This window comes from Callorhinus ursinus, unplaced genomic scaffold (genome assembly GCF_003265705.2).
Source record: "Callorhinus ursinus isolate GAN/ISIS: 27379988/994484 unplaced genomic scaffold, GSC_fseal_2.0 scaffold11, whole genome shotgun sequence".
NCBI classification, from domain to species: Eukaryota; Metazoa; Chordata; class Mammalia; order Carnivora; family Otariidae; genus Callorhinus; species Callorhinus ursinus.
In genome coordinates, this window is record NW_027397073.1 from 25384207 (window position 1) to 25399503 (window position 15297).

Here is a 15297-nt window from a genome sequence, read left to right on the forward strand (position 1 = left end):
GCTGTGATTATGAATGGCCTGCTCCCCGCTGTTTCACGGATTTTCTCTAATCAGGGAGAATTTCATGTATATTTTTTCAAATATATTTCATATATATTCATATTCTCTTAAAAATGTATACCCATATATAGAAAGAAATGTATGTCCGTGTATATATAGGAGGAAAACTAGAGTTTTTCTTCTTTGATTTCAAAGGTCTCCATTCTGCCACTCACTCTCTTTTTCGATCTGGGTCTCAGTTTCCTCATCCGCAAAGTGAGACTAAAAATCCCTTCTCGTCTGCCCTCCAGGGTTGTTGTGAAGGCCAAGAAGGGTAACAGGTTTAAGAAAGCCACAGAAAGTTAAAACACCGCATGTGTAGAGGTTGACATCATCGGAGGTCGGGTCTCAAACCTGGTGTGCTGTGGGCACATGGCTGCTGGGGTGGAACCCGCCCCCCCGACCCCCCGCCGGAAGGTCAGTCCTGACTTGGTGCTGGTTCTCACCAAGGTAACTGCTTTCTCTGGACAAGCCCCAGTTTCCATGCTTGCATGGCGGCGTGTGTGGTGGGGGTGGTGGCCAGTCACGGCCCTGAGCATGCAAAGTCCTCACAAGCTGACTTCTCTAAAATATGTCAGCAGGACGGACAAGAGAGGCAAAGCCTTCTCGAAGCCATCCAAAGTATAGTATGGCCGGGATTCTCTTTCCGTCCATTTATCGGCACTTGCAAGTTCTTGGAGGATGAAGGCCAACCCAACTGCAGAGCACCAGACCTGGGAAAGTTCTGGGTCATCCTCTCATCTCATCAATTGTCCCCACTTACAGAGGATGAAGCTGAGGACCTGGGAGGCCGGGTGACATCCCCACAGGCACACAGCCCAGCAGTGGCAGAGGTAGGACCAGATGCATTCGACTTGTTTCCCAGATCTGGGGTTCTCTCAACAAACCTTTGTCCCCCACATATTTGCCAGGAGTCTACTGCGTACCAGGTACCCACAGTGAAAAGGACGCATGGGGTCCCTGCCCACAAGCAGCCTCTATTTTAGTGGGAGGGGCAGTCAAAAAACAATCCAGTAGGCAAGCAGTTAAATAAAAGTATGCAAGTGGTTTGAGTGCTTTGAGAGAGGGTCTGAAATAGATGGTGGTGGGGGAGGTTTCTAATTTATCTGTGGTGGTCAAGAAAGGCTTGTCTGAGGAGGTAATGTTTCTGTAAGACCTGACATAGAGGGAGAGTGTGTCAGGTCAAGGAATCCACACATGCAAAGTCCCACAACAGGAAGGAAAAGGAACCCTACCAGAGGATGGGGCAGGAGGCAGGGGTGAGCTTAGAGAGAGGAACAGAGATTTTGCTGAGCCTCATGGGCCATGGTGAACAGTTTGGATCGCATTTTAAGTGCCCTGTGATAAAACCATTTAAAATTACGTAGGCAGCCCTGTGGCACCGGGCTGAGGGATAGGATGGGAGTGGGAGCAGGAGGACCAGTGCAGAGGTCCCTGCAGAGGTCAGAGTGAGAGGGATGGTGGCCCAGCCAAGGGCAGTAGTGGAGGAGGTGGGAGGAAGAGAGTGGACTGGAGATCTATTTTGGAGATAAACTCGCAGGTGGATGGATTGGCAGGGGTGGCGTGCAGAGCTGGCGTGAGAGGGAGGCAGCAAGGGGGCCTCTGAGTTTCCGGCTTGAGTAATACTCAAGCCCAGTGCTGTGCAAATTCTCTAGGGAAGACTTGCTCCAGAGTTTTTTTACCAGTCCGCCCCCCATCTCAGCCTCTTCCTGGCTAATAATAGCCTTCTGGTTCGGGAAGAGTCATCAGCCTGCCTGTTCAGCAGCTGGAGAAACTGAGGTACACATCAGCAAAGCAAACTGCTCCTAAGAGAACCAGCTGTAGGAGCTAGAAAAGAGCCAGAGCTGAGCCCCAGAAGCAGCCCTGGGGCACCAGAGTTCTGAAGACTCTGGTGTCATGTCCAGTTTTATAATTCATCAAGTCCCGTGACCTTGAACAAGTGGTAAGACCTCTCTGAGCCCATTTTCTCAACAGTAACGTGGGGAAATAAGAGGATCTACCTCAAGGTGTGGTTGCAGGGATGAAGTAGGTGGGGTAGACCCTCAACAGGTATTAGCTCTCACTGTTTCTGGATAGCACCGTTCATCTCCTTATCCACCTCTCTATACACGTGCACACGGTCTGTATGTGTGCACGCTCGCTCAGAAGCCATCTGCATGCCTCCGTCACAACTGATGGCCAGGCACCACTAAAGTTTCAAGTTAAGACGGTAGCAGATGTGCTCCCTGGGCTTCTGTTTTGCCTTCGGAGCCATGCTGGGTGGTTGAAGGAGGAGCTTTCATCCTCCCTGGAACATGAGTGAGTTGTGGGTTTGGAGGCAGATGTGAAAAGCAAGGCGTCTGTAAGCCAGCCTGTTTCCAAGAGCTCTGACCGACCTGACCCAGGAAGAAGGGTGGGGTGGGAAAGAGCTGGGAGAGGAGGGGGGTGAGCCAGAGGGAGGGGGCCAAAGAGGGCCTAGGAAGGAGCCACATCCCAAAAGGAAATGCACAGTAACAGATCTAGAGTCTGGCCAGCCCAGAGCCCCTTCTGTGGGTGGCTTTGGTAGCCTCCCCAGTCCCCTTCCCCCACCCCAGCCCTCGAGAGACTCCTTTATGTTCTTGTCCCCAGGAGGCACCAGGCACAGGGACTGAGAACAAGGAGGCAGGGCTGGAGGGGCCGCAGGGTAGGGCTCCCCACTTTTTGCCTGGAGCCCTTCCGAAGGGTGTGCCCCAACTGGGCACACACAGACAGTGATTAAGGGGGAGGGAGGAGGGAGGAATGACATTGACTGTCCACTGCCGGACCCAGCCGGTGGGCTGGCCAGCGGCCAGCTCTCCCCCCAGGCTCTTGGCTGCAGTATCCTCGGCCCTGGCACCACCCACTGGCCTACTCAGACACTCCTTCAGGTCAGGGCTGGAGCCCTGCTAGGAGGGGCCGCCTGGGGGCAGGCTGGGCTAGGCACTGCAGCTCTCCCCCACCCCTCCTGGCATCCTCCCTCCACCACCCCTCTGCCCACATCCAGCTCCAGCTGGGTTTGAGAGAGGTGCTCCAATTCTCCCTCCCTTCCTCCTTCCCTCCCTTCCTCCTTCCCTCCCTCCCTCCCTCCCTCCCTCCCTCCCTCCCAAGCAGGCCCTGCCCTGCATTCTCTCTTTCAGCCTGAAGCTGCATCCATAAACTGGTTCCACCACACAGACCCCAACCTGATGCTGTATTCCCTGGGAGAGCCTTCTAAACCTGGCCAGCTGCCCCCTCCCCAAGCCTTCAGTCCTGCACCTGACATGCCCTCCTGCTCACAGCAGCACAAATGTCCAGACCTGCCCGGCCCACCTCTCACAGCCCTTTCCCCGATGAGCCCTGTCTTCGTGTCTGCTCTTGGCTCCTTATCTGCTCTGCAGAACTAGCACCCTGTTGTTCCTTAAAGACCCTGCACAGGGCTGTAGGTCCTCTGCCCCACACTGACAAACCCCTGTGCTTTATCTCCCCACAAGACATGAGGCTCTGAGGGTGGCACCCCTCTGCACCCACCCCACCCCACCCCACCTCCACCCAGACCATTGAGGTAAACCCCTTATGGGTGCACGACAAACACTTCTGGATTGATACCGACTGACTCCATCCAGGTCATGTGTTGGCACTTTCACCTACCGGGTCTGGGGGTGGAGTATGGAGTTCCACATGATTGGATATTTAATTAGTGACTTTGTGGACAAAGGGATTTGACTTTTCGTTCTTTGGCTTGGGTGTTCCGGGAATACGTGGTTTTTGATAAAAAGCTATGGAGTCACCCAATCTTGGAAACTGTCCACCTGCCCCTATTAAGTGCTTCTCCTTCTGAACTTCAGTGACTGACTCCCTGATGTTGCACCCCGTCTGCACTCCTACTGCACGCCTCCCTGGCTCTGTCTCTCCACACTGCCATCCGTGACCCTCCCACCAGAGCAAGGAGGGCCTGGTCAACTCATTCCCGCCCTCCCCCCCCCCATGGGTATTGACAGCTTTAGAAGCACAGAGAGAGACCCTTCCTGCCTTCCTGAAGCAATGTTGCCTGCCTGGCACAGGCTTTCTGCAGGGTGTGCCCCACAAAGGAATGAATCACTAACACTGGAATTTTAGGCAGGGGGCACTTGTTGGAGGAGATGTTTTAGTCTGAACCGTCTTCCTGGGGTTCTTGACCTTCATGGGCTGACCGACCTGTGGGATTCACCTTTGGCTTTGGGGTGCTTTATGGCTAGTGGCCTGTCCTTGGATGAGTGGCAGAGGCCCCAGAGAGCCAGAACTCTGATTGGTCTTCGTTTTGTGCTGATTCTCCGTGGCACAGGGGGCCTCTGATCACCAGGGAAGAAGAGCTCCCCTTGGCTCCTCCCCGGTTTCTGAGGAGAGCCAGCCTAGGCAGCAAGGGGTTAATGAGGATCCCCCCCTCCCCAGGTGAAAGATGGTTCCAGGGGAAAGAGGGAGGATTGGGGCAGGAGCCTCCCCAGCTGGCAATTTTCAAAAAGGGTATAGTGTGTGGCTTTAAGGAACAGCTTGAGAGAGGGTGATGGAGCCACACCTCTCTGTGATTGGTGGTTGGCCCACCCCAAATGTGGACTGTTGGTCTCTGGTTGGCATTTCTGAGTCAGTCTTAGAATGGAGACAAAGCAGTGGAGTGCTTGTATGACATGTTTGTGGTGCGGGCATCCTGGCAGTGGGCGCCCCCACCTCAGCGCCCCCCACTCCCTGTGGGCCAAGCCCAGCTGGACATCCCCGGGGAGGGAGCTGCAGTTCCGAGCCTCGTACTTCCTGCACTTTCCTCTTTTTTATTTGCCACTCGGATGTGCCCCCGTGCAGGGTTTGATTTGGTGAAGTTACGCTCAAGACCCTTCGAGAAGAAAACATAATTCTAGTAATTTTATTGGACTTAGGTTTCAGGCAAATGGAAATAAAATTGCCTCTAAAAATAAAAGACACGCAGAATTGAGTAAAACAATAATAATAAAAAGCTGCCCTGATTTGAGATAAGTGGTAAGGCATTTTGTGAAATATTGGAGGGAAAAATAAATAAACGAGGAGCCCCAGGACGGGGCGGGGTGAGGGGGGATCCTCCGCCACCCTTGCTTTCATTTCTGCTTTACCTTTACAAAAGAGCTTCATTTACGTGTTATAAAGTGAAGCACAGAGCGTCGCTGGTGAAGTTGGTCCTTGTCCCGCGCTTAGCAGTACAGGTGGACGACAGGGGCTGCCTGCCAAATACTTTGGTTGGAGGGAGGGGTGGGAGTGCTCTCTCAAAACCACTCCTGGAATGGCTTAACTCGCCCAGCACGAATCAATGACAACCTCCCGCCGGCTGCGGCAGGCTCCCCTGAGCAGCGCTGCCGCGTGGATCCCCAGCCCGGGACCCTGGCGGCGCTCAGGACACGGCCCGGGCACGAGCGCGGCGCCCCCGGGGCGGCCAGGTGGGTGTGCGGCGGCCAGGCCTGGGCGGCTGGGAGCTGGGCCCGAGATGGGACGGCGGGGCGGCGGAGGGGAGGGTAGGGGACCCCTTCCGGGTGCTGCGGGGACCCCCTGGCCCCCGGGTGTGCGCTCCCACCGGCCGGATAGGAGTGGCGGCGACGGCAGCAATTTCAAACCCGCGCCGGGGCCAGACCGAGGGTGCCGTGCCGGGGCCACCGGGGCTGCCACCCCCCCCCCGGGGGGGCTGACGGCGGGGCTCGCGGCAGTGTCCCTCCCGGCCGAACGCAGGAGGGAGTCTGGAACTCCGTAGGGCAACTCTCCTGGCTTGCTCCGTGCCCCGCCGCCCCCGCGGGCAGCCTTCGGTGGCCGGGAAGAGGGGACAGCGAGGCGCGAGGGCCGCTCCGGAAGGGAGTGGCGGACAGACACGGATCGTTTAAACGCCCTCCCTCCAAAAAAGCTTGGGCTTCCCCGGTGTCAGATGCAAAACTTGGGGGGGAAACAAAAACCATGACAACTCGGGGCAGAAGTCGAGGTCCGGACAGGGGCTGAAATGAAACGGGAGACTCTGGCAGAAGTCGCTGGGCGAGCTGGAGGGAGTCGCGTCGCGATCCCCGGGCTCGAACCGCCGCCGGGCGGAGCTGGGTGGACGGGGGGAACCTTCCCGGCGCTCCGGTCTGCGCCGGGTGGGCAGGACGACTCCCTCCGGCTGCCGAGGCCAGCGGGGGTCTCGGAGCCCCCGGGACCGCGGGGAGCGGCTGTGCGCGCCCCTACCCCTGCCGGTGCCGGGTTCCCTGCGGCGGGCGCGACGGCGGGCGGCGGGACTGGCCGGGGAAGCACTCTGCGGAGAGCCCCGCGCCGAGCGTCCCGAGTGCGGGCGCAGTTTTCCGCGTGCCTGTGCTGAGGGCTCCGGGGTGCATTCCTGTTCAGTTGCCCGCCTGAGTTTCCAGCTTCTCTTGTCCGGGCTGTGGGCAGGTGGGCTGGGGACGACTGCACTCTTTCTTTTAACCCCTGGTGCCTGGCTGCACCGGGGGCAGCCCCGTTCCCACCATTCGTTGGCCGACTGTTGGCATACTCCTTCCAGTCCCTCTAAATGCAGAATTTTGAAAATGTAAAGGAAGTGGTTGAGACAACCAGGCAGTTTTCTCCAGAGTGGATACAATGTTTTGTGGGAGGGAGGGGGAAGGCCCTGCCAGGTTCAAGTTTAAGCTCCGCTCCTTCACCCTGTGATGTCCTGGAGGATTAAAGGGTCAGGAACCTTCTCTGGATAGATCTCCAGGAAAGGAAAGTAACCCGGCTGTGGCCTTCGGGCCTTAAAGCCCAACCTGGGCTGAAAGGGAGAAGAAAGCCATCTCCCCCCTCCAAAAAAACAGCCGGGGTCAGCCAGTGTTCTGTCTCTTGGGGCTGGTGTCTGCTACCCTTTTCCTAAACTCTCCTAAACTCTCCCAAACTACTGCACTTTAGGGCAGGTGTCTTCATCATCTGCATTTTACAGTTGAGGAGGGACTGGGGCCCAGGGGTCCCACTGAATCCAGTGCTCCTTACCCAGAACCATGGGACACCAGTGCCACACCAGCCTGGGTTCCAGAACTTCATGAAATTGGTAGATTTGGATCCCACCAAGCACCTCCGAGACCTTGGAGAGATGCAGACAAGACTCAGTACTGAGCCCCCACCTTGGCGCATCCACACAGAGAGATGAGGTTTGCACAGAATAGTGAAACTAGGTGGCAAGTAGGCTGTCCTCCACCGACTGCCAGGAGAGCCCCTTTGGAATCTGAGCACAGACATTTCGGCAGCCAGAGAGTCAAGAAGGGCTTCTGATCAGAAATGGTATTGGGGCAGGACGTTGAAGGAGGAAGACCGAAAGAGCAAAGGCCAGGAGGTCGAGCAGAGCTCAAGGCCTATCCTGCCGTGGTGGTGCCGGGAGTAAACCAGAGAGGTTAGAAGGCTACGGGGCGGGGAGGAGGGGATGGAACATTCAGAGACCAGGTGCTAGACTGTGCTTGGCACACGTTATCTCCTGTAACTGCCATCACCTGTCAGATATGAACCACTAGTCCCACTTTGCAGATGAGGGAACTGAGGCTTAATGGGGTTAAGTCCAGCTCATCCGTGACAGAGCCGGGAATCAAAGCTGCCCATTATACCACACATCCTTTAGAATCTTATACTCCAGTTGGGAAGGCAGGAATCGCCCGAATATTTCTAGCACAACACAAAATAATATGTAAGTGTTACAGTAGTAACTGTTTTGAACCTTAGTTTCCTTCCACTCAACCAATCAGTCATTTATTCAACAACTACTGTATTGTCTAATGTGTGATTCCAGGCACCATGCTAAGTGCTAAGGACTTCCGTAGGTGAAGTCCGACCTGGTCCCTGCACTCTGTCAATGGGAATAGCAGTAATACATCCTTCAGTGGGGACTGAGTGGATTTATTTATTTATTTTGATGGAGTGGATTTAACGAGACAATACCTGGGAGAAGGAGAAGGGGCGGGAGGCCTGGGTGAAGAGGGGAGTGGACAGTTGGAAGGATGAGCCGTCCCCATGCTGCAGTCCCAAGGACTCAACCAGGGCTCAAAAGGAGGCTGTGGAGTGGGCACAGTATCCAGGCAGCTTTCTGAACCCTTGCGGCTCTGGTGATCCCAGTTTACGATTGTGGGTTCAGAGATGAGCTTTTAGTTTTGGCACATCCCAGCTGGAGATGACAAGCTGTGCAGCCTCCAGGAGGACTGGCCCCTCTCTGGAGCAGGGCCAGCAGGGCTGGGAACTGCCCCCAGAGCATCACCATCCTGATGCATCAGCCCCTTCTCCGTGGCCGAGGTGGCACTTTCCACACATACACAGGGCCGGAGCTACGACTCCCAGCCCTCATCTGACCATTGGGGTGGCTTGTCTGTGTTCCCAGGACTTGGTAGCAAAGCCAGCACTAGAGGCCGTGTCTCTTGGCCATCCATAATTCTCGGAGCAGCCCACACTAGCCTGCCAGAGCGTTTTAGGGTTCAATGGCAAAGACCCTGTCCTACCTGCTTGTACCCCCACATCAGGGCCATTTCCTGATGCTCCTGTCCATCTCCATTTTAGCTGACCTGACATATCTGTCCTAATAAAATGGTGGCAGATGAATCTTTGAAACAGAGCAACCATAAATATTCTAGGCCATTTGGCCTATTAACTCTCCGTCCATCTTGAATAGGTGTAATAGGTTTAAGATCACTACCTCTAAAATTAACTCTCACTTTTGTGAGGAAGGTAAACTGATAAATCTTGCCTTGAAGCTAAGCCCATCTGAGTGATGTTCTGGGGCCTTCCTTCTTTGGAACTGACACCGACTCTTCCAGGAGGACAGTTTTTTCTTCTTCCTTCTCCCTCTGCCCCCCCTTTTTAAAATCTGTTGTGTTTGGCGGTCGCAAGATCATACTGCATTCCGTTTTGATGTCGGTGCCTGAATAAAGGCATTTTCTCCTGATATTGAGATTACCAGCCTGGTAAGTGCGGTGAGCACCCAACTGGCTGTCCTGTGTTTGCAGCAATTACACAGGTGTATAATTGCACAGGGACGTTTGTTTGCTCAGCCCTTGCTCAACCCTACAGGTTGGGCCAGGGAGAGAGCTGTTCAGTTTATTTTCCTTTGGCTGGGAACTGCAGAGATGAATAGAGGGAGGGGGATCTGGGGCTGAGAGATTGTTGCCAAGAGCGATTTGGAGTCTCCTTCATATTAGTCAGAGATTGTGTTTTTCCTTTCTGAAGCTGCCCGCCTCATAGTAACTTACACGAAGGATTTTTTTTTCCCATTTGTGTGTGTGTACGTGTGCACACGCGCACATGCGTGCTTGTTAGTTTTTGTTTTGATTTTTAACTTGTTGGACTTCTCATGACTTAGCACAAAAAAAAATAGCTTGGGGAATGGGGTGATGAAACGGGTCCTTTATACAATACATTCTGCATGTCATTGCTTAATAAATTTGAATAGTGATAGACCCCGAGGTATTATGATGGAGTGAGATGAGTAATTCCTTTGAAGGGAGAGTTTATCTTCAGTGGATGACTTTGAAAATTGCCACATAATTTAACTTTCCCTCGGCACATCTTGAGCCTGTGTTTAGAAAAAGAGGAATGTGGGCTGTCTTCTGTCGAACTCTCTTTTGTTCCGTGGGGAGGAACATTGGTGCCTGGCCTGGAAGAAGACCAGTCCACTCGGCCCCCTTCCCTCTCATAGTCACCCCTGCGCCCCCTCCACAATGCAGGAGGCCAGCTAGAGAGAGGGAAGCTTCACCTCTGGGGTAAGAGCTCTTCCCCCACGGTGGCCTGGCTCGCATCCGCATGGAGGACAGAATAGGAAAGTTGGCATGGGCAAAAGCCTGCCCCTCCTAGGGCAGCAACCTGGGGCAGGATGTTCTGCATCAGCAGAGAAGTGAGTTCATCCTCTGAACAAATTGAGTGGAGCAACACCGAGACTCCAAACTGGAAAAATTGCCTAATAATACAGTACACGATCTACGTCGGCTATTTCAAATTAGATACAAACCAGAAGCAAATGTACACGTGACCCTCCCAAATGATATCATAGAACTGAACTTGGCACACTCCTATTCCCAGGGCTCCTGCTTTTTGGGCTATGGATTCTGGCTGACAATTCTGTTAAGCTGTTTCTGGAGCTAACAGGTTGGCCTGTTGGTCTTTGTGAAGTTATGGGTAAAGGCCACTGGCAAGGGGACAGTGACCCCAGCTTTTGTTGGTGCCTGCCTTCCTTAAGCCTTGGGGAAGTCTAGCAGAGGATGCATCTGGTAAGCAGAACCTAGATACCTGGAAATTTTCTAGGTTTTTAAAAATAACATAGCTTTATTGACATATAACTAACGTGCCATATAATTCACTCATTTAAAGTTGTACAATTCAATGGCTTTTAGTATATTCACATATGTGCAACCATCACCACAATCGGTTTTAGAACATTTTCATCCTACTAGACAGAACTCGGTACCTATTTAGCAGTCGCTCCCCATTTCCTCTCAACTCCCCAGTTCTAGGTTATACCAATCATCCACTTCTGTCTCTAAATAGATTTGCCTACTCTGGACATTTCATATCAACGGGATCATATAATATGTGGCCTCTCATGACTGACTTCTTCCCCTTTGCATAATGTTTTCAAGGCTCATCCACTTGTATGTATCAGTACTTCATTGCTTTTTATTGGTGAATGATATTCCTTATATGGATAGACCACATTTTATGTACCCATTCCTCAGTGGATGGATGTTTGGGTTGTTTCCATGTTATATTCTTATAAATAATGCTGCCGCAAACATTCACATCCAGGTTTTTGTGTGGACATAGGTTGGCATTTCTCTCGGGTGTTTACCTAAGCCCTGGAAATGTCGGGTCATACGGTAACTCCACGTGTTACCTCGTGGGAAACTGCCGGACTGTTTTTCACAGTGGCTGTGCTATTTTACATTCGCACCAGCAGTATATGATGATCCCAGTTTCTCAACATCTTTGCCAACACTTGATAATATCTGCCTTTTTATTATAGCTGTCACACATTCTGAGGGTCTGTGTGCCCCAAGAGGCAACACCCAGGAAACATTCTGGATCCCGCTTAGTTGAATTTGCTTGCCCTACTTGTAGTGAGAGCCACCTCGACTTCTTGGTCATCCTGCGTGGCTGGTGGTTCCTCTGCTTGTCCCAGAGGTCTCTTCAGGTTTTCCCTGTGTGTTTCTGCAGGACACTACAGGCTCCCATGGTGTGACACAGGGGTTGGTGTTCTCATTGTTTTCCTAAGGCATGCTTGGATGCTCCAGAGAGCTGGCCGTGGGGCCCACGGCCTCAGCCCCACTCTCTCCAGCTACAGCTGCTGATGGAAAGCCAGGCCCTGGGGAGGGAAGAAATAAGCCTAATGGAAATGGGTCTGGACAAGTTGTTCAGTGTTTGGGGCTTTGAGTGGAGACTTAGTAGAGATCCTGATGTTTTTATCCCATGGAATGACCCCTTTGGGACCACAAAGAAAACTGTTGGAGAGCCCTGACATCTTAACCAGTGGCAGCTAGACGATGCAATCCTACCACCTCCTTCCTTTCTTGTTGGGGCCTTGAGTTGCTGGCAAGACCCACTGATTCATCCAAAATTGCTTGATGTGGCTGAGTGCTCCATTTCCCCCTGGTGGCTCAGCTCCATGCTGAAATAATTTTATCCCATTTTTATACCTGTGGGACTGACTGGGGCTAGCACTCCTAACAAAGATAAATTTGAGCTGAGAGGGATGGGGAAACTCACCTAGCTTGAAAGACTGCCAAGGATTACAAAAAATTACCCATTCGCCAGAACATATTGAAGTCCTCGTCAGTGGCCATTCTGGGGCACCATGTTCAATACAAGCAAACCTCAGTACCAGAAATTCATTCCAGTAGCTTCTGGGAAGTCATTGTCATCGACTTTGGCTTGTATGACCCCAAGAGCTGCTGGGATCAGGCTCTGCTACTAATTTACTCTTCACCTTCAAACCAATGCTTAATGCAGCAGTTCCTAAAGCTAATTAGAGGTGATCATCTATGAAACCTTCTAAAAGATTACAGGTGTCCCAGGCCCCACTTGGGAAGAACTGAAGAGGAGAGCAGTTGCCTGAAAGGTGGTTGTGACAGAGACTGAGGACACAGGTTGACCTCTCTGGGCCTTGAGTTCCTTTTTCAAAATGAGAAGTTGGATTAGATTGGTGTTCTTTTTTTTTTTTTTTAAGATTTATTTATTGATTAGAGAGAGAGCAGGGGGAGGAGCAGAGGGAGACAGAGAATCTCAAGCAGACTCCCTGCTGAGTGCAGAGCCTGACTCTGGGCTTGATCCCATGACTCCGAGATCACAAACCCACAATCATAACCCGAGCTGAAACCAAGAGTCAGACGCACAACCGACCATGCCACCCAGGCACCCCTAGTTTGGTGTTCTTTAAAGGGATTCACTGAACTGATCCAAAACAGTTCTGTGTGGGTCTATTTTTGCACAAAATTTTCTTTGTACAAGGGGGCTTCTACAACTGTAAAAAAAAATTGAGAGATCCCTTGAGTAGATGGTTCCTGAAGTTGAGCTATGACAATTCTGAGCATCACCTTCCCAGAGGACATTTCCCAAATACCTCCTATCGATGACAAGTTGACTAACACTCCATTTCTGTCCTCAATATGCCAGCACATTTTAACCAGAGAGGCAGCCTGAGGTTAATCCCCAGAGGTACAATTTCAGGGCTCTTGATTTGGATGCAGGAGTGTTTTGGAGAGGCCCAAATTCATGGCACGTAGTTAGGGAGGGCGACCCCACCTCCAACCCTGTCTGCAAGATTTGCCTCCCGACCCTCCCCCCACTAGGGCTCTGCCCTCATCTGGCTGCTGGGAAAATGCTTCTGTCATCCCTGGTCTCAGCCAGAGACTCGCCCTCCTCCTCAACTCCCACCTGCATGGAGCAGGCCAGCGGAGGAGGGCAGGGGAGGGCTGCTTTCCTCGGAGATCTGAGCTCCACGCTCCAGCCCTTGGCTCCCACCCCATAACCCTGACTGGACAATTCACAGGACAGCTGTGCTCCAAGACTGAAATAATCACTGTTTATGAAAGCTGTTGCAGGGAGGGGGAGGAGGGAAGGCAGGGTCGCATTTCTGCCTTCCAACAAGAGAGGCCAGGTGAGGCCCAGAGCCCTCTCCCTCCCTTCCTAGCGAATGCACACACTGCTTACTGCTAGGACATGAGAGCCCTGCTTTGGGGTTTTGAGAAGTTTTTTTTTTTTTCTTCTAATGAAGGAAGAACCTTGAAGGCTCATTTGAATAGGGATTAATGTCTCTGTGGCCTGGACCTGCAGAGAAGGAGAAATTCTAGAAGGGTAGAAGTTGCAATAGAAGGAAGCGGGCTTAATCTGCCACCTTCTACTGATCCGGGAGGCCTCCTTGGCTGGGGACACGTGTTTGGGGTAGGTTTCTGGGCATCGCTGTGTTTTCCTTGGACAGTGTGTGTGTGTGTGTGTGTGTGTGTGTGTGTGTGTGTGTGTGTGTGTCCTCAGGGAACATTCCACACTAAGGACATTGACTACCTAAACTTTGAGCTTCCGACCAGGTGACGGGGACACCGGGGAGTTATGAACCACCTTGAGCGTCTCTAGCCTGGCTCTTCCTCACTCCGTGTTGGCAATTTTTGTGGAGGGCAGTGAAACAGGCACTTACTGTCCACTTTTTCCTGGTGCTTGCCTGCTCTTCTTTCACGCAGCTCAAATTCCTCCACTCCCTGGGGCCTGCCCAACTGGGAATTATTCTGTGTTCCCAAGTCACCAACCCGCCGCGCCCCCCAACCTTCAAAACTCTCACTCAGTCCTCTCCCTCTGATGATCTGACCCAGTTATTAGGAGAGAGCCAGCTCTTTGTGCTAATTCACATTAAGGTGTGGAAGACACTGGCTGCCAAGTTACCCCCCTTGGCAGGGCATCTGTCTTTGAAAGAGGAGGTGTGCCAGCCCATGTTTCTAATGGTGGGTCATTGGGTATGAGGAGAAGGGAGAATACATAACTCTGGGCAGAGCAGGGGGCAGTTCCATTCTGGAACTACTTCCATCGAGCGCCTTGTGATGCCTGGGCACAGACGTGGCCCCAGGGGGTAGGGGCAGGGGTTGGGAGGAGGCTTAGTGACCGGACCCAGGGCATCCTGGGCTGTGCTTCAGAGAGAACAAGGCAGGTGAGAATGGTTTCCCTGTCTACAGGCCACGGGGTTGCTTCAAGGTGACCGAGGAAGGCTGGGGAATGAATAAGTGAGGGCAAAGATGGGGCTAAGGGGCTCTGCAGAGGAGAGCTAAGGAACCCACTGCCCCAAAGCCTGGGTCCCTTAGCTGGCACTGTGCACAGCCAGCAACGGGGTTCTCAACTCAGAGGCTCCCTCCTCCCTGCCCTCTCCTGTCGAGGCTCGCTGCGGAGGGGTGCGTCCCCGCACCAGCCCTGCCCTCCCTCTGCCCCCACTCCCGTGGTGCACCCTCTGAGTGAACCTGGCCTCCAGCTCTTGGAAGCCTTTCCAATAACATGGTGGTGAATTCTTTGCAGACCCAGGCAGCAGAGAGAGGCTGAGCGTCAGCCAACCCAGAGCCTGAGTCTGCGCTGGGATGAAAGACCGTGCCAAGTGAGCCCCTGTGGAGGGAGCCAGGAGAGGGCGGGTGGGGACCTGGGTGGAGAGACTGCCCTGTGGTCAGTGGGGCCACTGCAGGTGACACCTAGCCAGCAAGGACGGAAGTGGCCAGGCCCTGTGCAGGCTCCAGAATGGACAGGGATGCAACTCTCGCCCTCGCCCTCCAAACGTTGTCATCCATTTACCTAGTTAGGACCAGAACTTGAAATGAAGCAAGATTCTATAGAGTCAAGTGTTGCACTCGGCTGAGTGGTCTGGAATGATGGTGCCATCCAGAGTCAGAGCAGAGGGTGAGAGGCAGAGCCTTCAGGAGAGGCTTCATCAAGGTGCTCCGAGCTGGGCCTCAGGGTGAAACAGAGGCTCTGGAGCCCCGGCCAGGTGCAAGCCGCAGCTCTGTGGCCTTGGGCCAGTTACTTAGCCTCTCTGTGCTATGGTTTCCCCATTTGTAAGAAGGGAATGAGACCCCCTGGGGTTGCTGTGAGGACCAAACAAGAGAGGCCCTCAGTGCCCAGCCTGTAAGCGTTGGCCTTCACCATTTGGGCAGCATGAATGGTGATGCATAATGATAGCCCATTTCTGCAGGTGGCCGCGGGTGACATGAAGCTGGAGGGGGGCCTCCTTTGGCCAGGATCTCCCCTGGAGGCTGGAACCATTTGAAATTTTGGAAATAAGCTGAGCAGCACCCCATGGGAAACTGG

General features: G+C 53.2%; 1 protein-coding gene across 6 annotated transcripts in view; it reads left to right on the forward strand.

Annotated features, from left to right (window-relative positions):
* ZBTB7C (zinc finger and BTB domain containing 7C) overlaps window positions 1-15297 on the forward strand; it is a 355735-nt gene that overhangs the window by 233597 nt on the left and 106841 nt on the right. Inside the window, exon 1 of one of the 6 annotated variants that reach the window (XM_073898241.1) lies at window positions 5250-5450. The exons of 4 other annotated variants lie outside the window; for them this stretch is intronic. The gene's annotated coding sequence lies outside the window, so the exon portion shown is untranslated. Of the gene's footprint in view, window positions 1-5249; window positions 5451-15297 lie in introns of those variants that run through there. One more of the 6 variants, XM_025886899.2, reaches the window with a different exon arrangement.